Source organism: Heterodontus francisci, chromosome X, assembly GCF_036365525.1.
Source record: "Heterodontus francisci isolate sHetFra1 chromosome X, sHetFra1.hap1, whole genome shotgun sequence".
Taxonomy (NCBI): domain Eukaryota; kingdom Metazoa; phylum Chordata; class Chondrichthyes; order Heterodontiformes; family Heterodontidae; genus Heterodontus; species Heterodontus francisci.
Window position 1 is genome coordinate 22,509,694 of NC_090421.1, and position 24,452 is coordinate 22,534,145.

Consider the following 24,452-nt stretch of genomic DNA (forward strand, 5'->3'; position numbering starts at 1 on the left):
TCTCTGTCAGTGTCTGTTACTGTGTGTGAGTGTGGGATTAATTCTGTATCTGTCAGTGTCTGTTACTGTGTGTGAGTGTGCGATTAATTCAGTATCTGTCAGTGTCTGTTACTCTGTGTGAGTGTGGGATTAATTCTGTATCTGTCAGTGTCTGTTACTGTGTGTGAGATTGCGATTAATTCTGTATCTTTCAGTGTCTGTTACCTTGTGAGTGCGGGATTAATTTTGCATCTGTCAGTGTCTGTTACTGTGTGTGAGTGTGGGTTTGTATTCTATATGTGTCAGTGTCTGTTACTGTGTATGAGTGTGGGATTAATTCTGTATCTGTCAGTGTCTGTTACTGTGTGTGAGTGTGGGATTAATTCTGTATCTGTCAGTGTCTGTCAATGTGTATGAGTGTGGGATTAATTCAGTATCTGTCAGTGTCTGTTACTGTGTGTGAGTGTGGGATTAATTCTGTATCTGTCAGTGTCTGTCACTGTGTGTGTGTGTGGGATTAATTCTGTATCTGTCACTGTCTGTTACTGTATTTGAGTGTCGGATTAATTCTGTATCTGTCAGTGTTTGTTACTGTGTGTGAGTGTGGGATTAATTCTGTATCTGTCAGTGTCTGTTACTGTGTGTGAGTGTGGGATTAATTCTGTAACTGTCAGTGTCTTTTACTGTGTGTGAGTGCGGGATTAATTCTGTATCTGTCAGTGTCTGTTACTGTGTGTGAGTGTGGGATGAATTCTATATCTGTCAGTGTCCGTCACTGTGTGTGAATGTGGGATTAATTCTATATCTGTCAGTGTCTTTTACTGTGTATGAGAGTGGGATTAATTCTGGATTGCCACTGTCTGTTACTGTGTGTGTGATTGTCGTATTAATTCTGCATCTGTCAGTGTCTGTTTCTGTGTGTGAGAGTGAGATTAATTCTGTATCTGTCAGTGTCTGTTTCTATGTGTGAGAGTGGGATTAATTCTGTATCTGTCACTGTCTGTTACTGTGTATGTTGATGTGATTAGTTTCGTATCTGACCGTGACGGTTACTGTGTTTGAGTGTGCGATTAATTCTATTTCTGTCAGTGTCTGTTTCTGTGTGTGAGTGTGGGTTTAATTCTGTATCTGTCGGTGTCTGTAACTGTGTGTGAGTGTGGGATTAATTCTGTATCTGTCAGTGTCTGTTACTGTGTGTGTGTGTGTGGGATTAATTCTGTATTGTCACTGTCTGTTGCTGCGTGTGTGAGTGTGGGATTAATTCTGTATCTGTCAGTGTCTGTTTCGGTGTGTGAGAGTGGGATTAGTTCTGTATCTGTCACTGTCTGTCACTGTGTTTGAGTGTGGGATTAATTCTGTCTCTGTCAGTGTCTGTTACTGTGTGTGAGTGTGGGATTAATTCTGTATCTGTCAGTGTCTGTCACTGTGTGTGAGTGTGGGATTAATTGGATATCTGTCAGTGCCTGTTACTGTATATGAGTTTGGGATTAATTCTGTATTGCCACGGTCTGTTACTGTTTGTGTGCTTGTGGGATTAATTCTGTATCTGTCAGTGTCTGTTTCTGTGTGTGAGAGTGGGATTAATTCTGTATATGTCAGTGTTTGTTTCCATGTGTGAGAGTGGGATTAATTCTGTATCTGTCACTGTCTGTTGCTGTGTGTGTGAGTGTGGGATTAATTCTCTATTTGTCAGTGTCTGCTTCGGTGTGTGAGAGTGGGATTATTTCAGTATCTGTAAGTGTCTGTTACTGGGTGTGAGTGTGGGATTAATTCTGTATCTGTCCGTGTCTTTTACTGTGTGTGAGATTGCGATTAATTCTGTATCTTTCAGTGTCTGTTACCTTGTGAGTGTGGGATTAATTTTGCTTCTGTCAGTGTCTGTTACTGTTTGTGAGTGTGGGATTAATTCTGTATTTGTCAGTGTCCGTTACTGTGTGTGAGTGTGCGATGAATTCTATATCTGTCAGTGTCTGTTATTGTTGTGAGTGTGGGATCAGTTCTGCATCTGTCAGTGCCTGTTACTGTGTGTGAGTGTGGGATGTATTCTATATCTGTCAGTGTCTGTTACGGTGTGTGACTGTGGGATTCATTCTGCATCTGTCAGTGTCTGTCACTGTGTGTGAGTGTGGGAATAATTCAGTATCTGTCAGTGTCCGTTACTGTGTGTGAGTGTGGGATAAATTCTGTATCTGTCAGTGTCTGTTACTGTGTGTGAGTGTGGGATTAATTCTGTATCTGTCAGTTTCTGTCACTGCGTGTGAGTGTGGGATTAATTCTGTATCTGTCAGTGTCTGTTAATGTGTGAGTGTGGGATTAATTCTGTATCTGTCAGTGTATTTTACTGTGTGTGAGTGCGGGACTAATTCTGTATCTGTCAGTGTCTGTTACTGTGTGTGAGTGTGGGATGAATTCTATATCTGTCAGTGGCTGTCACTGTGTGTGAGTGTGGGATTAATTCTATATCTGTCAGTGTCTGTTACTGTGTGTGAGTGTGGGATGAATTCTATATCTGTCAGTGGCTGTCACTGTGTATGAGTGTGGGATTAATTCTGTATTGCCACTGTCTGTTACTGTGTGTGTGACTGTGGGATTAATTCTGTATCTGTCAGTGTCTGTTTCTGAGTGTGAGAGTGGGATTAATTATGTATCTGTCAGTGTCTGTTTCTCTGTGTGAGAGTGGGATTAATTCTGTACCTGTCACTGTCTGTTACTGTGTATGATGATGTGATTAGTTTCGTATCTGTCCGTGACGGTTACTGTGTTTGAGTGTCCGATTAATTCTATTTCTGTCAGTGTCTGTTTCTGTGAGTGAGTGTGGGTTTATTTCTGTATCTGTCAGTGTCTGTAACTGTGTGTGAGTGTGGGATTAATTCTGTATCTGTCATTGTCTGTTACTGTGTGTGCGTGTGTGGGATTAATTCTAAATTGTCACTGTCTGTTACTGTGTGTGTGAGTGTGGGATTAATTCTGTATCTGTCAGTGTCTGTTTCTGTGTGTGAGAGTGGGATTAGTTCTGTATCTGTCACTGTCTGTCACTGTGTTTGAGTGTGGGATTAATTCTGTATCTGTCAGTGTCTGTTACTGAGTCTGAGTGTGGGATTAATTCTGTATCTGTCAGTGTCTGTCACTGTGTGTGAGTGTGGGATTAATTCTATAACTGTCAGTGTCTGTTACTGTGTATGAGTGTGGGATTAATTCTGTATTGCCACTGTCTGTTACTGTTTGTGTGATTGTGGGATTAATTCTGTATCTGTCAGTGTCTGTTTCTGTGTGTGAGAGTGGGATTAATTCTGTATATGTCTGTGTCTGTTTCTATGTGTGAGAGTGGGATTAATTCTGTATCTGTCACTGTCTGTTGCTGTGCATGATGATGTGATTAATTTCGTATCTCTCCGTGTCAGTTACTGTGTTTGAGTGTGCGATTAATTCTGTATCTGTCAGTTTCTGTTACTGTGTGTGAGTGTGGGATTAATTCTGTATCTGTCAGTGTCTGTTGCTGTGCATGATGATGTGATTAGTTTCGTATCTCTCCGTGTCGGTTATTGTGCTTGACTGTGCGATTAATTCTGTATCTATCAGTGTCTGTTACTGTGTGTGTGTGTGTGGGATTAATTATGTATTGTCACTGTCTGTTGCTGTGAGTGTGAGTGTGGGATTAATTCTGTATCTGTCAGTGTCTGTTTCGGTGTGTGAGAGTGGGATTATTTCTGTATCGGTCACTGTCCGTCACTGTGTTTGAGGGTGGGATTAATTCTGTATCTGTCAGTGTCTGTAACTGTGTGTGAGTGTGGGATTAATTCTGTATCTGTCAGTGTCTGTCACTGTGTGTGAGTGTGGGATTAATTCTATATCTGTATGTGTCTGTTTCTGCGTGTGAGTGTGGGATTAATTCTGTATCTGTCAGTGTCTGTTACTGTGTGTGAGTGTGGGATTAATTCTGTATCTGTCAGTGTATGTCACTGTCGGTGAGTGTGGGATTAATTCTGTATCTCTCAGTGTTTGTTACAGTGAGTGTGTGTATTGGATTAATTTTGTATCTGTCAGTGTCTGTTCCTATGTGTGAGGGTGGGAATAATTCTGTATCTGTCACTGCCTGTTACTGTGTATGAGTGTGGATTAATTCTTTGTCTGTCAGTGTCTGTTTCTGCGTGTGAGTGTGGGATTACTTCTATCTCTGTCAGTGTCTGTTACTGTGTGAATGTGGGATTAATTCTGTATCTGTCAGTGTCTGTTACTGTGTGTGTGTGTGGGATTAATTCTGTACCTGTCAGTGTCGGTCAAAGTGTGTGAGTGTGGGATTAATTCTGTATCTGTCAGTGTCTGTCTCTGTGTGTGAGTGTGGGATTAATTCTGTATCTGTCAGTGACTCTTTCTGTGTGTGCGAGATGGATTAATTCTGTATCTGTCACTGTCTGTTACTGTGTATGATGATGTGATTGGTATAGTATCTGTCCGTGTCGTTTACTGTGTTTGAGTGTGCGATTAATTCTATATCTGTCAGTGTCTGTTACTGCGCGTGAGTGTGGGATTAATTCTGTATCTGTCAGATCCTGTTACTGTCTGTGAGTGTGGGATGAATTCTATATCTGTCAGTGTCTGTTACTGTGTGTGATTGTGGGATTAATTCTGTATCTGTCAGTGTCTGTTACTGTGTGTGAGTGTGGGATGAATTCTATATCTGTCAGTGTCCGTCACTGTGTGTGAGTGTGGGGTGAGTTCGAGATCTGTCAGTGTCTGTTACTGTGCATGGGTGTGGGATTAATTCTGTATCTGTCAATGTCTGTTACTGTGTGTGAGATTGCGATTAATTCTATATCTTTCAGTGTCTGTTACCTTGTGAGTGTGGGATTAATTTTGTATCTGTCAGTGTCTGTTACTGTGTGTGAGTGTGGGATGAATTCTATATCTGACACTGTCTGTTACTGTGTGTGAGTGTGGGATGAATTCTATATCTGTCAGTGTCTGTTAGTGTGTATGTGTGTGGGATTAATTCTGTATTTGTCAGTGTCCGTTACTGAGTGTGAGTGTGGGATGATTTCTATATGTCAGTGTCTGTTACTATTGTGAGTGTGGGATTAGTTCTGTATCTGTCAGTGCCTGTTACTGTGTGTGAGTGTGGGATGTATTCTATATCTGTCAGTGTGTCTTACTGTATATGAGTGTGGGATTAATTCTGTATCTGTCAGTGTCTGTTTCTGAGTGTGAGAGTGGGATTAATTATGTATCTGTCAGTGTCTGTTTCTCTGTGTGAGAGTGGGATTAATTCTGTACCTGTCACTGTCTGTTACTGTGTATGATGATGTGATTAGTTTCGTATCTGTCCGTGACGGTTACTGTGTTTGAGTGTCCGATTAATTCTATTTCTGTCAGTGTCTGTTTCTGTGAGTGAGTGTGGGTTTATTTCTGTATCTGTCAGTGTCTGTAACTGTGTGTGAGTGTGGGATTAATTCTGTATCTGTCAGTGTCTGTTACTGTGTGTGCGTGTTTGGGATTAATTCTAAATTGTCACTGTCTGTTACTGTGTGTGTGAGTGTGGGATTAATTCTGTATCTGTCAGTGTCTGTAACTGTGTGTGAGTGTGGGATTAATTCTGTATCTGTCAGTGTCTGTTACTGTGTGTGTGTGTGTGGGATTAATTCTGTATTGTCACTGTCTGTTGCTGTGTGTGTGAGTGTGGGATTAATTCTGTATCTGTCAGTGTCTGTTACTGTGTTTGAGTGTCGGATGAGTTCTGTATCTGTCAGTGTCTTTTACTGTGTGTGAGTATGGGATTAATTCTGTATCTGACAGTGTCTGTTACTGTGTGTGAGTGTGGGATGAGTTCTAAATCTGTCAGTGTCTGTTACTGTGTGTGAGTGTGGGATTAATTCTGTCTCTGTCAGTGTCTGTTACAGTGTGTGAGTGTGGGATTAACTCTGTGTCTGTCAGTGTCCGTTACTGTGCATGATGATATGATTAGTTTCGTATCTGTCCGTGTCCATTACTTTGTTTGAGTGTGCGATTAATTCTATATCTGTCAGTGTCTGTTACTGTGTGTGAGTGTGGAATTAATTCTGTCTCTGTCAGTGTCTGTTACTGTGTGTGAGTGTGGGATTAATTCTGTATCTGTCAGTTTCTGTCACTGTGTGTGAGTGAGGGATTAATTCTGTATCTGGCAGTGTCTGTTACTGTGTGTGTGTGTGGGATTAATTCTGTCCCCGTCAGTGTCTGTTGCTGAGTATGAGTGTGGGATTAGTTCTGTATCTGTCACTGTCTGTTATTGTGTATGATGATGTGATTAGTTTAGTATCTGCCTGTGTCGGTTACTGTCTTTGAGTGTGCGATTAATTCTATTTATGTCAGTGTCTGTTACTGTGTGTGTGTGTGGGATTAATTCTGTCTCTGTCAGTGTCTGTTACTGTGTGTGAGTGTGGGATTAATTCTATATCTGTCAGTGTCTGTTACTGTGTGTGAGTGTGCGATTAATTCAATATCTGTCAGTGTCTGTTGCTCTGTTTGAATGTGGGATTAATTCTGTCTCTGTCAGTGTCTGTTACTGTGTGTGAGATTGAGATTAATTCTGCATCTTTCAGAGTCTGTTACCTTGTGAGTGTGGGATTAATTTTGTATCTGTCAGTGTCTGTTACTGTGTGTGAGTGTGGGATTAATTCTGCATCTGTCAGTGTCTGTTCCTGTGTGTGAGAGTGGGATTAATTCTGTATCTGTCAGTGTCTGTTACTGTGTGTGAGTGTGGGATTAATTCTGTCTCTGTCAGTGTCTGTTACCGTGTGTGAGTGTGGGATTAATTTTGTATCTGTCAGTTTCTGTTACTGTGTGTGAGTGTGGGATTAATTCTGTATCTGTCAGTGTCTGTTACTGTGTGTGTGTGTGGGATTAATTCTGTCTCCGTCAGTGTCTGCTACTGTGTGTGAGTGTGGGATTAATTCTGTATCTGTCACTGTCTGTTACTGTGCATGATGATCTGATTAGTTCAGTATCTGTCCTCGTCGGTTACTGTGTTTGACTGTGCGATTAATTCTATTTATGTCAGTGTCTGTTACTGTGTGTGTGTGTGGGACTAAGTCTGTCTCTGTCAGGGTCTGTTACTGTGTGTGAGTGTGGGATTAATTCTGCACCTGTCAGTGTCTGTTACTGTGTGTGAGTGTGCGATTAATTCAGTATCTGTCAGTGTCTGTTACTGTGTGTGTGTGGGATTAATTCTGTCTCTGTCAGTGTCTGTTACTGTGTGTGAGTGTGGGATTAATTCTGTATCTGTCAGTGTCTGTTACTGTGTGTGAGTGTGCGATTAATACAGTATCTGTCAGTGTCTGTTACTCTGTGTGAGTGTGGGATTAATTCTGTATCTGTCAGTGTCTGTTACTGTGTGTGAGATTGCGATTAATTCTGTATCTTTCAGTGTCTGTTACCTTGTGAGTGCGGGATTAATTTTGCATCTGTCAGTGTCTGTTACTGTGTGTGAGTGTGGGTTTGTATTCTATATGTGTCAGTGTCTGTTACTGTGTATGAGTGTGGGAATAATTCTGTATCTGTCAGTGTCTGTTACTGTGTGTGAGTGTGGGATTAATTCTGTATCTGTCAGTGTCTGTCAATGTTTATGAGTGTGGGATTAATTCAGTATCTGTCAGTGTCTGTTACTGTGTGTGAGTGTGGGATTAATTCTGTATCTGTCTGTGTCTGTCACTGTGTGTGTGTGTGGGATTAATTCTGTATCTGACACTGTCTGTTACTGTATTTGAGTGTCGGATTAATTCTGTATCTGTCAGTGTTTGTTACTGTGTGTGAGTGTGGGATTAATTCTGTATCTGTCAGTGTCTGTTACTGTGTGTGAGTGTGGGATTAATTCTGTAACTGTCAGTGTCTTTTACTGTGTGTGAGTGCGGGATTAATTCTGTATCTGTCAGTGTCTGCTACTGTGTGTGAGTGTGGGATGAATTCTATATCTGTCAGTGTCCGTCACTGTGTGTGAATGTGGGATTAATTCTATATCTGTCAGTGTCTGTTACTGTGTATGAGAGTGGGATTAATTCTGGATTGCCACTGTCTGTTACTGTGTGTGTGATTGTCGGATTAATTCTGCATCTGTCAGTGTCTGTTTCTGTGTGTGAGAGTGAGATTAATTCTGTATCTGTCAGTGTCTGTTTCTATGTGTGAGAGTGGGATTAATTCTGTATCTGTCACTGTCTGTTACTGTGTATGTTGATGTGATTAGTTTCGTATCTGACCGTGACGGTTACTGTGTTTGAGTGTGCGATTAATTCTATTTCTGTCAGTGTCTGTTTCTGTGTGTGAGTGTGGGTTTAATTCTGTATCTGTCGGTGTCTGTAACTGTGTGTGAGTGTGGGATTAATTCTGTATCTGTCAGTGTCTGTTACTGTGTGTGTGTGTGTGGGATTAATTCTGTATTGTCACTGTCTGTTGCTGTGTGTGTGAGTGTGGGATTAATTCTGTATCTGTCAGTGTCTGTTTCGGTGTGTGAGAGTGGGATTAGTTCTGTATCTGTCACTGTCTGTCACTGTGTTTGAGTGTGGGATTAATTCTGTCTCTGTCAGTGTCTGTTACTGTGTGTGAGTGTGGGATTAATTCTGTATCTGTCAGTGTCTGTCACTGTGTGTGAGTGTGGGATTAATTCGATATATGTCAGTGCCTGTTACTGTGTATGAGTTTGGGATTAATTCTGTATTGCCACGGTCTGTTACTGTTTGTGTGCTTGTGGGATTAATTCTGTATCTGTCAGTGTCTGTTTCTGTGTGTGAGAGTGGAATTAATTCTGTATATGTCAGTGTTTGTTTCCATGTGTGAGAGTGGGATTAATTCTGTATCTGTCACTGTCTGTTGCTGTGTGTGTGAGTGTGGGATTAATTCTCTATCTGTCAGTGTCTGCTTCGGTGTGTGAGAGTGGGATTATTTCAGTATCTGTCAGTGTCTGTTACTGGGTGTGAGTGTGGGATTAATTCTGTATCTGTCCGTGTCTTTTACTGTGTGTGAGATTGCGATTAATTCTGTATCTTTCAGTGTCTGTTACCTTGTGAGTGTGGGATTAATTTTGCTTCTGTCAGTGTCTGTTACTGTTTGTGAGTGTGGGATTAATTCTGTATTTGTCAGTGTCCGTTACTGTGTGTGAGTGTGCGATGAATTCTATATCTGTCAGTGTCTGTTATTGTTGTGACTGTGGGATTCATTCTGCATCTGTCAGTGTCTGTCACTGTGTGTGAGTGTGGGAATAATTCAGTATCTGTCAGTGTCCGTTACTGTGTGTGAGTGTGGGATAAATTCTGTATCTGTCAGTGTCTGTTACTGTGTGTGAGTGTGGGATTAATTCTGTATCTGTCAGTTTCTGTCACTGCGTGTGAGTGTGGGATTAATTCTGTATCTGTCAGTGTCTGTTAATGTGTGAGTGTGGGATTAATTCTGTATCTGTCAGTGTCTTTTACTGTGTGTGAGTGCGGGACTAATTCTGTATCTGTCAGTGTCTGTTACTGTGTGTGAGTGTGGGATGAATTCTATATCTGTCAGTGGCTGTCACTGTGTGTGAGTGTGGGATTAATTCTATATCTGTCAGTGTCTGTTACTGTGTGTGAGTGTGGGATGAATTCTATATCTGTCAGTGGCTGTCACTGTGTATGAGTGTGGGATTAATTCTGTATTGCCACTGTCTGTTACTGTGTGTGTGACTGTGGGATTAATTCTGTATCTGTCAGTGTCTGTTTCTGAGTGTGAGAGTGGGATTAATTATGTATCTGTCAGTGTCTGTTTCTCTGTGTGAGAGTGGGATTAATTCTGTACCTGTCACTGTCTGTTACTGTGTATGATGATGTGATTAGTTTCGTATCTGTCCGTGACGGTTGCTGTGTTTGAGTGTCCGATTAATTCTATTTCTGTCAGTGTCTGTTTCTGTGAGTGAGTGTGGGTTTATTTCTGTATCTGTCAGTGTCTGTAACTGTGTGTGAGTGTGGGATTAATTCTGTATCTGTCAGTGTCTGTTACTGTGTGTGCGTGTGTGGGATTAATTCTAAATTGTCACTGTCTGTTACTGTGTGTGTGAGTGTGGGATTAATTCTGTATCTGTCAGTGTCTGTTTCTGTGTGTGAGAGTGGGATTAGTTCTGTATCTGTCACTGTCTGTCACTGTGTTTGAGTGTGGGATTAATTCTGTATCTGTCAGTGTCTGTTACTGTGTCTGAGTGTGGGATTAATTCTGTATCTGTCAGTGTCTGTCACTGTGTGTGAGTGTGGGATTAATTCTATAACTGTCAGTGTCTGTTACTGTGTATGAGTGTGGGATTAATTCTGTCTTGCCACTGTCTGTTACTGTTTGTGTGATTGTGGGATTAATTCTGTATCTGTCAGTGTCTGTTTCTGTGTGTGAGAGTGGGATTAATTCTGTATATGTCTGTGTCTGTTTCTATGTGTGAGAGTGGGATTAATTCTGTATCTGTCACTGTCTGTTGCTGTGCATGATGATGTGATTAATTTCGTATCTCTCCGTGTCAGTTACTGTGTGTGAGTGTGCGATTAATTCTGTATCTGTCAGTGTCTGTTGCTGTGCATGATGATGTGATTAGTTTCGTATCTCTCCGTGTCGGTTATTGTGCTTGACTGTGCGATTAATTCTGTATCTATCAGTGTCTGTTACTGTGTGTGTGTGTGTGGGATTAATTATGTATTGTCACTGTCTGTTGCTGTGAGTGTGAGTGTGTGATTAATTCTGTATCTGTCAGTGTCTGTTTCGGTGTGTGAGAGTGGGATTATTTCTGTATCGGTCACTGTCTGTCACTGTGTTTGAGGGTGGGATTAATTCTGTATCTGTCAGTGTCTGTAACTGTGTGTGAGTGTGGGATTAATTCTGTATCTGTCAGTGTCTGTCACTGTGTGTGAGTGTGGGATTAATTCTATATCTGTATGTGTCTGTTTCTGCGTGTGAGTGTGGGATTAATTCTGTATCTGTCAGTGTCTGTTACTGTGTGTGAGTGTGGGATTAATTCTGTATCTGTCAGTGTATGTCACTGTCGGTGAGTGTGGGATTAATTCTGTATCTCTCAGTGTTTGCTACAGTGAGTGTGTGTATTGGATTAATTTTGTATCTGTCAGTGTCTGTTCCTATGTGTGAGAGTGGGATTAATTCTGTATCTGTCAGTGTCTATTACTGTGTTTGAGTGTCGGATTAATTCTGTATCTGTCAGTGTCTGTTTCTGTGCGTGAGTGTAGGAATAATTCTGTATCGGTCACTGTCTGTCACCGTGTTAGAGTGTGGGATTAATGCTGTATCAGTCAGTGTCTGTTACTGTGTGTGAGTGTGGGATTAATTCTGTATCTGTCAGCGTCAGTCACTGTGTGTGAGGGTGGGAATAATTCTGTATCTGTCACTGCCTGTTACTGTGTATGAGTGTGGATTAATTCTTTGTCTGTCAGTGTCTGTTTCTGCGTGTGAGTGTGGGATTAATTCTATCTCTGTCAGTGTCTGTTACTGTGTGAATGTGGGATTAATTCTGTATCTGTCAGTGTCTGTTACTGTGTGTGTGTGTGGGATTAATTCTGTACCTGTCAGTGTCGGTCAAAGTGTGTGAGTGTGGGATTAATTCTGTATCTGTCAGTGTCTGTCTCTGTGTGTGAGTGTGGGATTAATTCTGTATCTGTCAGTGACTCTTTCTGTGTGTGCGAGATGGATTAATTCTGTATCTGTCACTGTCTGTTACTGTGTATGATGATGTGATTGGTAGAGTATCTGTCCGTGTCGTTTACTGTGTTTGAGTGTGCGATTAATTCTATATCTGTCAGTGTCTGTTACTGCGCGTGAGTGTGGGATTAATTCTGTATCTGTCAGTGCCTGTTACTGTCTGTGAGTGTGGGATGAATTCTATATCTGTCAGTGTCTGTTACTGTGTGTGATTGTGGGATTAATTCTGTATCTGTCAGTGTCTGTTACTGTGTGTGAGTGTGGGATGAATTCTATATCTGTCAGTGTCCGTCACTGTGTGTGAGTGTGGGGTGAGTTCGAGATCTGTCAGTGTCTGTTACTGTGTATGGGTGTGGGATTAATTCTGTATCTGTCAATGTCTGTTACTGTGTGTGAGATTGCGATTAATTCTATATCTTTCAGTGTCTGTTACCTTGTGAGTGTGGGATTAATTTTGTATCTGTCAGTGTCTGTTACTGTGTGTGAGTGTGGGATGAATTCTATATCTGACACTGTCTGTTACTGTGTGTGAGTGTGGGATGAATTCTATATCTGTCAGTGTCTGTTAGTGTGTATGTGTGTGGGATTAATTCTGTATTTGTCAGTGTCCGTTACTGAGTGTGAGTGTGGGATGATTTCTATATCTGTCAGTGTCTGTTACTATTGTGAGTGTGGGATTAGTTCTGTATCTGTCAGTGCCTGTTACTGTGTGTGAGTGTGGGATGTATTCTATATCTGTCAGTGTCTCTTACTGTATATGAGTGTGGGATTAATTCTGTATCTGTCAGTGTCTGTTTCTGAGTGTGAGAGTGGGATTAATTATGTATCTGTCAGTGTCTGTTTCTCTGTGTGAGAGTGGGATTAATTCTGTACCTGTCACTGTCTGTTACTGTGTATGATGATGTGATTAGTTTCGTATCTGTCCGTGACGGTTACTGTGTTTGAGTGTCCGATTAATTCTATTTCTGTCAGTGTCTGTTTCTGTGAGTGAGTGTGGGTTTATTTCTGTATCTGTCAGTGTCTGTAACTGTGTGTGAGTGTGGGATTAATCCTGTATCTGTCAGTGTCTGTTACTGTGTGTGCGTGTGTGGGATTAATTCTAAATTGTCACTGTCTGTTACTGTGTGTGTGAGTGTGGGATTAATTCTGTATCTGTCAGTGTCTGTAACTGTGTGTGAGTGTGGGATTAATTCTGTATCTGTCAGTGTCTGTTACTGTGTGTGTGTGTGTGGGATTAATTCTGTATTGTCACTGTCTGTTGCTGTGTGTGTGAGTGTGGGATTAATTCTGTATCTGTCAGTGTCTGTTACTGTGTTTGAGTGTCGGATGAGTTCTGTATCTGTCAGTGTCTTTTACTGTGTGTGAGTGTGGGATTAATTCTGTATCTGACAGTGTCTGTTACTGTGTGTGAGTGTGGGATGAGTTCTAAATCTGTCAGTGTCTGTTACTGTGTGTGAGTGTGGGATTAATTCTGTCTCTGTCAGTGTCTGTTACAGTGTGTGAGTGTGGGATTAACTCTGTGTCTGTCAGTGTCCGTTACTGTGCATGATGATATGATTAGTTTCGTATCTGTCCGTGTCGGTTACTTTGTTTGAGTGTGCGATTAATTCTATATCTGTCAGTGTCTGTTACTGTGTGTGAGTGTGGAATTAATTCTGTCTCTGTCAGTGTCTGTTACTGTGTGTGAGTGTGGGATTAATTCTGTATCTGTCAGTTTCTGTCACTGTGTGTGAGTGAGGGATTAATTCTGTATCTGGCAGTGTCTGTTACTGTGTGTGTGTGTGGGATTAATTCTGTCCCCGTCAGTGTCTGTTACTGAGTGTGAGTGCGGGATTAGTTCTGTATCTGTCACTGTCTGTTATTGTGTATGATGATGTGATTAGTTTAGTATCTGCCTGTGTCGGTTACTGTCTTTGAGTGTGCGATTAATTCTATTTATGTCAGTGTCAGTTACTGTGTGTGTGGGATTAATTCTGTCTCTGTCAGTGTCTGTTACTGTGTGTGAGTGTGGGATTAATTCTATATCTGTCAGTGTCTGTTACTGTGTGTGAGTGTGCGATTAATTCAATATCTGTCAGTGTCTGTTGCTCTGTTTGAATGTGGGATTAATTCTGTATCTGTCAGTGTCTGTTACTGTGTGTGAGATTGAGATTAATTCTGCATCTTTCAGAGTCTGTTACCTTGTGAGTGTGGGATTAATTTTGTATCTGTCAGTGTCTGTTACTGTGTGTGAGTGTGGGATTAATTCTGCATCTGTCAGTTCCTGTTCCTGTGTGTGAGAGTGGGATTAATTCTGTATCTGTCAGTGTCTGTTACTGTGTGTGAGTGTGGGATTAATTCTGTCTCTGTCAGTGTCTGTTACCGTGTGTGAGTGTGGGATTAATTTTGTATCTGTCAGTTTCTGTTACTGTGTGTGAGTGTGGGATTAATTCTGTATCTGTCAGTGTCTGTTACTGTGTGTGTGTGTGGGATTAATTCTGTCTCCGTCAGTGTCTGCTACTGTGTGTGAGTGTGGGATTAATTCTGTATCTGTCACTGTCTGTTACTGTGCATGATGATCTGATTAGTTCAGTATCTGTCCTCGTCGGTTACTGTGTTTGACTGTGCGATTAATTCTATTTATGTCAGTGTATGTTACTGTGTGTGTGTGTGGGATTAATTCTGTCTCTGTCAGTGTCTGTTACTGTGTGTGAGTGTGGGATTAATTCTGTACCTGTCAGTGTCTGTTACTGTGTGTGAGTGTGCGATTAATTCAGTATCTGTCAGTGTCTGTTACTGTGTGTGTGTGGGATTAATTCTGTATCTGTCAGTGTCTGTTACTGTGTGTGAGTGTGCGATTAATTCAGTATCTGTCAGTGTCTGTTACTCTGTGTGAGTGTGGGATTAATTCTGTATCTGTCAGTGTCTGTTACTGTGTGTGAGATTGCGATTAATTCTGTATCTTTCAGTGTCTGTTACCTTGTGAGTGCGGGATTAATTTTGCATCTGTCAGTGTCTGTTACTGTGTGTGAGTGTGGGTTTGTATTCTATATGTGTCAGTGTCTGTTACTGTGTATGTGTGTGGGATTAATTCTGTATCTGTCAGTGTCTGTTACTGTGTGTGAGTGTGGGATTAATTCTGTATCTGTCAGTGTCTGTCAATGTGTATGAGTGTGGGATTAATTCAGTATCTGTCAGTGTCTGTTACTGTGTGTGAGTGTGGGATTAATTCTGTATCTGTCAGTGTCTGTCACTGTGTGTGTGTGTGGGATTAATTCTGTATCTGTCACTGTCTGTTACTGTATTTGAGTGTCGGATTAATTCTGTATCTGTCAGTGTTTGTTACTGTGTGTGAGTGTGGGATTAATTCTGTATCTGTCAGTGTCTGTTACTGTGTGTGAGTGTGGGATGAATTCTATATCTGTCAGTGTCCGTCGCTGTGTGTGAATGTGGGATTAATTCTATATCTGTCAGTGTCTGTTACTGTGTATGAGAGTGGGATTAATTCTGGATTGCCACTGTCTGTTATTGTGTGTGTGATTGTCGGATTAATTCTGCATCTGTCAGTGTCTGTTTCTGTGTGTGAGAGTGAGATTAATTCTGTATCTGTCAGTGTCTGTTTCTATGTGTGAGAGTGGGATTAATTCTGTATCTGTCACTGTCTGTTACTGTGTATGTTGATGTGATTAGTTTCGTATCTGACCGTGACGGTTACTGTGTTTGAGTGTGCGATTAATTCTATTTCTGTCAGTGTCTGTTTCTGTGTGTGAGTGTGGGTTTAATTCTGTATCTGTCGGTGTCTGTAACTGTGTGTGAGTGTGGGATTAATTCTGTATCTGTCAGTGTCTGTTACTGTGTGTGTGTGTGTGGGATTAATTCTGTATTGTCACTGTCTGTTGCTGTGTGTGTGAGTGTGGGATTAATTCTGTATCTGTCAGTGTCTGTTTCGGTGTGTGAGAGTGGGATTAGTTCTGTATCTTTCACTGTCTGTCACTGTGTTTGAGTGTGGGATTAATTCTGTCTCTGTCAGTGTCTGTTACTGTGTGTGAGTGTGGGATTAATTCTGTATCTGTCAGTGTCTGTCACTGTGTGTGAGTGTGGGATTAATTCGATATCTGTCAGTGCCTGTTACTGTGTATGAGTTTGGGATTAATTCTGTATTGCCACGGTCTGTTACTGTTTGTGTGCTTATGGGACTAATTCTGTATCTGTCAGTGTCTGTTTCTGTGTGTGAGAGTGGAATTAATTCTGTTTTGTCAGTGTTTGTTTCCATGTGTGAGAGTGGGATTAATTCTGTATCTGTCACTGTCTGTTGCTGTGTGTGTGAGTGTGGGATTAATTCTCTATCTGTCAGTGTCTGATTCGGTGTGTGAGAGTGGGATTATTTCAGTATCTGTCAGTGTCTGTTACTGGGTGTGAGTGTGGGATTAATTCTGTATCTGTCCGTGTCTTTTACTGTGTGTGAGATTGCGATTAATTCTGTATCTTTCAGTGTCTGTTACCTTGTGAGTGTGGGATTAATTTTGCTTCTGTCAGTGTCTGTTACTGTTTGTGAGTGTGGGATTAATTCTGTATTTGTCAGTGTCCGTTACTGTGTGTGAGTGTGCGATGAATTCTATATCTGTCAGTGTCTGTTATTGTTGTGAGTGTGGGATTAGTTCTGCATCTGTCAGTGCCTGTTACTGTGTGTGAGTGTGGGATGTATTCTATATCTGTCAGTGTCTGTTACGGTGTGTGACTGTGGGATTCATTCTGCATCTGTCAGTGTCTGTCACTATGTGTGAGTGTGGGAATAATTCAGTATCTGTCAGTGTCCGTTACTGTGTGTGAGTGTGGGATAAATTCTGTATCTGTCAGTGTCTGTTACTGTGTGTGAGTGTGGGATTAATTCTGTATCTGTCAGTTTCTGTCACTGCGTGTGAGTGTGGGATTAATTCTGTATCTGTCAGTGTCTGTTCATGTGTGAGTGTGGGATTAATTCTGTATCTGTCAGTGTCTTTTACTGTGTGTGAGTGCGGGACTAATTCTGTATCTGTCAGTGTCTGTTACTGTGTGTGAGTGTGGGATGAATTCTATATCTGTCAGTGGCTGTCACTGTGTGTGAGTGTGGGATTAATTATATATCTGTCAGTGTCTGTCACTGTGTGTGAGTGTGGGATGAATTCTATATCTGTCAGTGGCTGTCACTGTGTATGAGTGTGGGATTAATTCTGTATTGCCACTGTCTGTTACTGTGTGTGTGACTGTGGGATTAATTCTGTATCTGTCAGTGTCTGTTTCTGAGTGTGAGAGTGGGATTAATTATGTATCTGTCAGTGTCTGTTTCTCTGTGTGAGAGTGGGATTAATTCTGTACCTGTCACTGTCTGTTACTGTGTATGATGATGTGATTAGTTTCGTATCTGTCCGTGACGGTTACTGTGTTTGAGTGTCCGATTAATTCTATTTCTGTCAGTGTCTGTTTCTGTGAGTGAGTGTGGGTTTATTTCTGTATCTGTCAGTGTCTGTAACTGTGTGTGAGTGTGGGATTAATTCTGTATCTGTCAGTGTCTGTTACTGTGTGTGCGTGTGTGGGATTAATTCTAAATTGTCACTGTCTGTTACTGTGTGTGTGAGTGTGGGATTAATTCTGTATCTGTCAGTGTCTGTTTCTGTGTGTGAGAGTGGGATTAGTTCTGTATCTGTCACTGTCTGTCACTGTGTTTGAGTGTGGGATTAATTCTGTATCTGTCAGTGTCTGTTACTGTGTCTGAGTGTGGGATTAATTCTGTATCTGTCAGTGTCTGTCACTGTGTGTGAGTGTGGGATTAATTCTATAACTGTCAGTGTCTGTTACTGTGTATGAGTGTGGGATTAATTCTGTATTGCCACTGTCTGTTACTGTTTGTGTGATTGTGGGATTAATTCTGTATCTGTCAGTGTCTGTTTCTGTGTGTGAGAGTGGGATTAATTCTGTATATGTCTGTGTCTGTTTCTATGTGTGAGAGTGGGATTAATTCTGTATCTGTCACTGTCTGTTGCTGTGCATGATGATGTGATTAATTTCGTATCTCTCCGTGTCAGTTACTGTGTTTGAGTGTGCGATTAATTCTGTATCTGTCAGTTTCTGTTACTGTGTGTGAGTGTGGGATTAATTCTGTATCTGTCAGTGTCTGTTGCTGTGCATGATGATGTGATTAGTTTCGTATCTCTCCGTGTCGGTTATTGTGCTTGACTGTGCGATTAATTCTGTATCTATCAGTGTCTGTTACTGTGTGTGTGTGTGTGGGATTAATTATGTATTGTCACTGTCTGTTGCTGTGAGTGTGAGTGTGGGATTAATTCTGTATCTGTCAGTGTCTGTTTCGGTGTGTGAGAGTGGGATTATTTCTGTATCGGTCACTGTCTGTCACTGTGTTTGAGGGTGGGATTAATTCTGTATCTGTCAGTGTCTGTAACTGTGTGTGAGTGTGGGATTAATTCTGTATCTGTCAGTGTCTGTCACTGTGTGTGAGTGTGGGATTAATTCTATATCTGTATGTGTCTGTTTCTGCGTGTGAGTGTGGGATTAATTCTGTATCTGTCAGTGTCTGTTACTGTGTGTGAGTGTGGGATTAATTCTGTATCTGTCAGTGTATGTCACTGTCGGTGAGTGTGGGATTAATTCTGTATCTCTCAGTGTTTGTTACAGTGAGTGTGTGTATTGGATTAATTTTGTATCTGTCAGTGTCTGTTCCTATGTGTGAGAGTGGGATTAATTCTGTATCTGTCAGTGTCTATTACTGTGTTTGAGTGTCGGATTAATTCTGTATCTGTCAGTGTCTGTTTCTGTGCGTGAGTGTAGGAATAATTCTGTATCGGTCACTGTCTGTCACCGTGTTAGAGTGTGGGATTAATGCTGTATCAGTCAGTGTCTGTTACTGTGTGTGAGTGTGGGATTAATTCTGTATCTGTCAGCGTCAGTCACTGTGTGTGAGGGTGGGAATAATTCTGTATCTGTCACTGCCTGTTACTGTGTATGAGTGTGGATTAATTCTTTGTCTGTCAGTGTCTGTTTCTGCGTGTGAGTGTGGGATTAATTCTATCTCTGTCAGTGTCTGTTACTGTGTGAATGTGAGATTAATTCTGTATCTGTCAGTGTCTGTTACTGTGTGTGTGTGTGGGATTAATTCTGTACCTGTCAGTGTCGGTCAAAGTGTGTGAGTGTGGGATTAATTCTGTATCTGTCAGTGTCTGTCTCTGTGTGTGAGTGTGGGATTAATTCTGTATCTGTCAGTGACTCTTTCTGTGTGTGCGAGATGGATCAATTCTGTATCTGTCACTGTCTGTTACTGTGTATGATGATGTGATTGGTATAGTATCTGTCCGTGTCGTTTACTGTGTTTGAGTGTGCGATTAATTCTATATCTGTCAGTGTCTGTTACTGCGCGTGAGTGTGGGATTAATTCTGTATCTGTCAGTGCCTGTTACTGTCTGTGAGTGTGGGATGAATTCTATATCTGTCAGTGTCTGTTACTGTGTGTGATTGTGGGATTAATTCTGTATCTGTCAGTGTCTGTTACTGTGTGTGAGTGTGGGATGAATTCTATATCTGTCAGTGTCCGTCACTGTGTGTGAGTTTGGGGTGAGTTCGAGATCTGTCAGTGTCTGTTACTGTGTATGGGTGTGGGATTAATTCTGTATCTGTCAATGTCTGTTACTGTGTGTGAGATTGCGATTAATTCTATATCTTTCAGTGTCTGTTACCTTGTGAGTGTGGGATTAATTTTGTATCTGTCAGTGTCTGTTACTGTGTGTGAGTGTGGGATGAATTCTATATCTGACACTGTCTGTTACTGTGTGTGAGTGTGGGATGAATTCTATATCTGTCAGTGTCTGTTAGTGTGTATGAGTGTGGGATTAATTCTGTATTTGTCAGTGTCCGTTACTGCGTTTGAGTGTGGGATGATTTCTATATCTGTCAGTGTCTGTTACTATTGTGAGTGTGGGATTAGTTCTGTATCTGTCAGTGCCTGTTACTGTGTGTGAGTGTGGGATGTATTCTATATCTGTCAGTGTCTCTTACTGTATATGAGTGTGGGATTAATTCTGTATCTGTCAGTGTCTGTTTCTGAGTGTGAGAGTGGGATTAATTATGTATCTGTCAGTGTCTGTTTCTCTGTGTGAGAGTGGGATTAATTCTGTACCTGTCACTGTCTGTTACTGTGTATGATGATGTGATTAGTTTCGTATCTGTCCGTGACGGTTACTGTGTTTGAGTGTCCGATTAATTCTATTTCTGTCAGTGTCTGTTTCTGTGTGTGAGTGTGGGTTTATTTCTGTATCTGTCAGTGTCTGTAACTGTGTGTGAGTGTGGGATTAATTCTGTATCTGTCAGTGTCTGTTACTGTGTGTGCGTGTGTGGGATTAATGCTAAATTGCACTGTCTGTTACTGTGTGTGTGAGTGTGGGATTAATTCTGTATCTGTCAGTGTCTGTTTCTGTGTGTGAGAGTGGGATTAGTTCTTTATCTGTCACTGTCTGTCACTGTGTTTGAGTGTGGGATTAATTCTGTATCTGTCAGTGTCTGTTACTGTGTCTGAGTGTGGGATTAATTCTATATCTGTCAGTGTCTGTTACTGTGTATGAGTGTGGGATTAATTCTGTTTTGCCACTGTCTGTTACTGTTTGTGTGATTGTGGGATTAATTCTTTATCTGTCAGTGTCTGTTTCTGTGTGTGAGAGTGGGATTAATTCTGTATATGTCTGTGTCTGTTTCTATGTGTGAGATAGGGATTAATTCTGTATCTGTCACTGTCTGTTGCTGTGCATGATGATGTGATTAGTTTCGTATCTCTCCGTGTCAGTTACTGTGTTTTAGTGTGCGATTAATTCTGTATCTGTCAGATTCTGTTACTGTGTGTGAGTGTGGGATTAATTCTGTATCTGTCAGTGTCTGTTACTGTGTGTGTGTGTGGGATTAATTCTGTCTCCGTCAGTGTCTATTACGGTGTGTGAGTGTGGGATTAATGCTGTATCTGTCAGTGTCTGTCACTTTGTGCGAGTGTGGGGTGAGTTCGAGATCTGTCAGTGTCTGTTACTGTGTATGGGTGTGGGATTAATTCTGTATCTGTCAATGTCTGTTACTGTGTGTGAGATTGCGATTAATTCTGTATCTTTCAGTGTCTGTTACCTTGTGAGTGTGGGATTAATTTTGTATCTGTCAGTGTCTGTTACTGTCTGTGAGTGTGGGATGAATTCTATATCTGACACTGTCTGTTACTGTGTGTGAGTGTGGGATGAATTCTATATCTGTCAGTGTCTGTTAGTGTGTATGAGTGTGGGATTAATTCTGTATTTGTCAGTGTCCGTTACTGAGTGTGAGTGTGGGATGTATTCTATATCTGTCAGTGTCTGTAACTGTGTGTGAGTGTGGGATTAATTCTGTATCTGTCAGTGTATGTCACTGCCGGTGAGTGTGGGGTTAATTCTGTATCTCTCAGTGTTTGTTACAGTGACGGTGTGTATTGGCTTAATTTTGTATCTGTCAGTGTCTGTTCCTATGCGTGAGAGTGGGATTAATTCTGTATCTGTCAGTGTCTATTACTGTGTTTGAGTGTCGGATTAATTCTGCATCTGTCAGTGTCTGTTTCTGTGCGTGAGTGTAGGAATAATTCTGTATCGGTCACTGTCTGTCACCGTGTTAGAGTGTGGGATTAATGCTGCATCAGTCAGTGTCTGTTACTGTGTGTGAGTGTGGGATTAATTCTGTATCTGTCAGCGTCAGTCTCTGTGTGTGAGGGTGGGAATAATTCTGTATCTGTCACTGCCTGTTACTGTGTATGAGTGTGGGATTAATTCTTTGTCTGTCAGTGTCTGTTTCTGCGTGTGAGTGTGGGATTAATTCTATCTCTGTCAGTGTCTGTTACTGTGTGAAAGTGGGATTAATTATGTATCTGTCAGTGTCTGTTACTGTGTGTGAGTGTGGGATTAATTCTGTACCTGTCAATGTCGGTCAAAGTGTGTGAGTGTGGGATTAATTCTGTATCTGTCAGTGTCTGTCTCTGTGTGTGAGTGTGGGATTAATTCTGTATCTGTCAGTGACTCTTTCTGTGTATGCGAGATGGATTAATTCTGTATCTGTCACTGTCTGTTACTGTGTATGATGATGTGATTGGTATAGTATCTGTCCGTGTCGTTTACTGTGTTTGAGTGTGCGATTAATTCTATATCTGTCAGTGTCTGTTACTGCGCGTGAGTGTGGGATTAATTCTGTATCTGTCAGTGCCTGTTACTGTCTGTGAGTGTGGGATGAATTCTATATCTGTCAGTGTCTGTTACTGTGTCTGATTGTGGGATTAATTCTGTATCTGTCAGTGTCTGTTACTGTGTGTGAGTGTGGGATGAATTCTATGTATGTCAGTGTCTGTCACTGTGTGTGAGTGTGGGGTGAGTTCGAGATCTGTCAGTGTCTGTTACTGTGTATGGGTGTGGGATTAATTCTGTATCTGTCAATGTCTGTTACTGTGTGTGAGATTGCGATTAATTCTGTATCTTTCAGTGTCTGCTACCTAGTGATTGTGGGATTAATTTTGTATCTGTCAGTGTCTGTTACTGTGTGTGAGTGTGGGATGAATTCTATATCTGACACTGTCTGTTACTGTGTGTGAGTGTGGGATGAATTCTATATCTGTCAGTGTCTGTTCGTGTGTATGAGTGTGGGATTAATTCTGTATTTGTCAGTGTCCGTTACTGAGTGTGTGTGGGATGATTTCTATATCTGTCAGTGTCTGTTACTATTGTGAGTGTGGGATTAGATCTGTATCTGTCAGTGCCTGTTACTGTGTGTGAGTGTGGGATGCATTCTATATCTGTCAGTGTCTGTTACTGTATCTGAGTGTGGGATTAATTCAGTATCTGTCAGTGTCTGTTTCTGAGTGTGAGAGTGGGATTAATTATGTATCTGTCACTGTATGTTTCTCTGTGTGAGAGTGGGTTTAATTCTGTACCTGTCACTGTCTGTTACTGTGTATGATGATGTGATTGGTTTCGTATCTGTCCGTGACGGTTACTGTGTTTGAGTGTCCGATTAATTCTATTTCTGTCAGTGTCTGTTTCTGTGAGTGAGTGTGGGTTTATTTCTGTATCTGTCAGTGTCTGTAACTGTGTGTGAGTGTGGGATTAATTCTGTATCTGTCAGTGTCTGTTACTGTGTGTGCGTGTGTGGGATTAATTCTAAATTGTCACTGTCTGTTACTGTGTGTGTGAGTGGGATTAGTTCTGTATCTGTCAGTGTCTGTTTCTGTGTGTGAGAGTGGGATTAGTTCTGTATCTGTCAGTGTCTGTCACTGTGTTTGAGGGTGGGATTAATTCTGTATCTGTCAGTGTCTGTTACTGTGTCTGAGTGTGGGATTAATTCTGTATCTGTCAGTGTCTGTCACTGTGTGTGAGTGTGGGATTAATTCTATATCTGTCAGTGTCTGTTGCTGTGTATGAGTGTGGGATTAATTCTGTATTGCCACTGTCTGTTACTGTTTGTGTGAGAGTGGGATTAATTCTGTATATATCTGTGTCTGTTTCTATGTGTGAGAGTGGGATTAATTCTGTATCTGTCAGTGTCTGTCACTGTGTGTGAGTGTGGGATTAATTCTATATCTGTATGTGTCTGTTTCTGCGTGTGAGTGTGTGATTAATTCTGTATCTGTCAGTGTCTGTCACTGTGTGTGAGTGTGGGATTAATTCTATATCTGTATGTGTCTGTTTCTGCGTGTGAGTGTGTGATTAATTCTGTATCTGTCAGTGTCTGTTACTGTGTGTGAGTGTGGGATTAATTCTGTATCTGGCAGTGTATGTCACTGTCGGTGAGTGTGGGATTAATTCTGTATCTCTCAGTGTTTGTTACAGTGAGTGTGTGTATTGGATTCATTTTGTATCTGTCAGTGTCTGTTCCTATGTGTGAGAGTGGGATTAATTCTGTATCTGTCAGTGTCTATTACTATGTTTGAGTGTCGGATTAATTCTGCATCTGTCAGTGTCTGTTTCTGTGCGTGAGTGTAGGAATAATTCTGTATCGGTCACTGTCTGTCACCGTGTTAGAGTGTGGGATTAATGCGGTATCAGTCAGTGTCTGTTACTGTGTGTGAGTGTGGGATTAATTCTGTATCTGTCAGTGTCTGTTTCGGTGTGTGAGAGTGGGATTATTTCTGTATCGGTCACTGTCTGTCACTGTCTTTGAGGGTGGGATTAATTCTGTATCTGTCGGTGTCTGTAACTGTGTGTGAGTGTGGGATTAATTCTGTATCTGTCAGTGTCTGTCACTGTGTGTGAGTGTGGGATTAATTCTATATCTGTATGTGTCTGTTTCTGCGTGTGAGTGTGTGATTAATTCTGTATCTGTCAGTGTCTGTTACTGTGTGTGAGTGTGGGATTAATTCTGTATCTGTCAGTGTATGTCACTGTCGGTGAGTGTGGGATTAATTCTGTATCTCTCAGTGTTTGTTACAGTGAGTGTGTGTATTGGATTAATTTTGTATCTGTCAGTGTCTGTTCCTATGTGTGAGAGTGGGATTAATTCTGTATCTGTCAGTGTCTATTACTGTGTTTGAGTGTCGGATTAATGCTGTATCAGTCAGTGTCTGTTACTGTGTGTGAGTGTGGGATTAATTCTGTATCTGTCAGCGTCGGTCACTGTGTGTGAGGGTGGGAATAATTCTGTATCTGTCACTGCCTGTTACTGTGTATGAGTGTGGGATTAATTCTTTGTCTGTCAGTGTCTGTTTCTGCGTGTGAGTGTGGGATTAATTCTATCTCTGTCAGTGTCTGTTACTGTGTGAATGTGGGATTAATTCTGTATCTGTCAGTGTC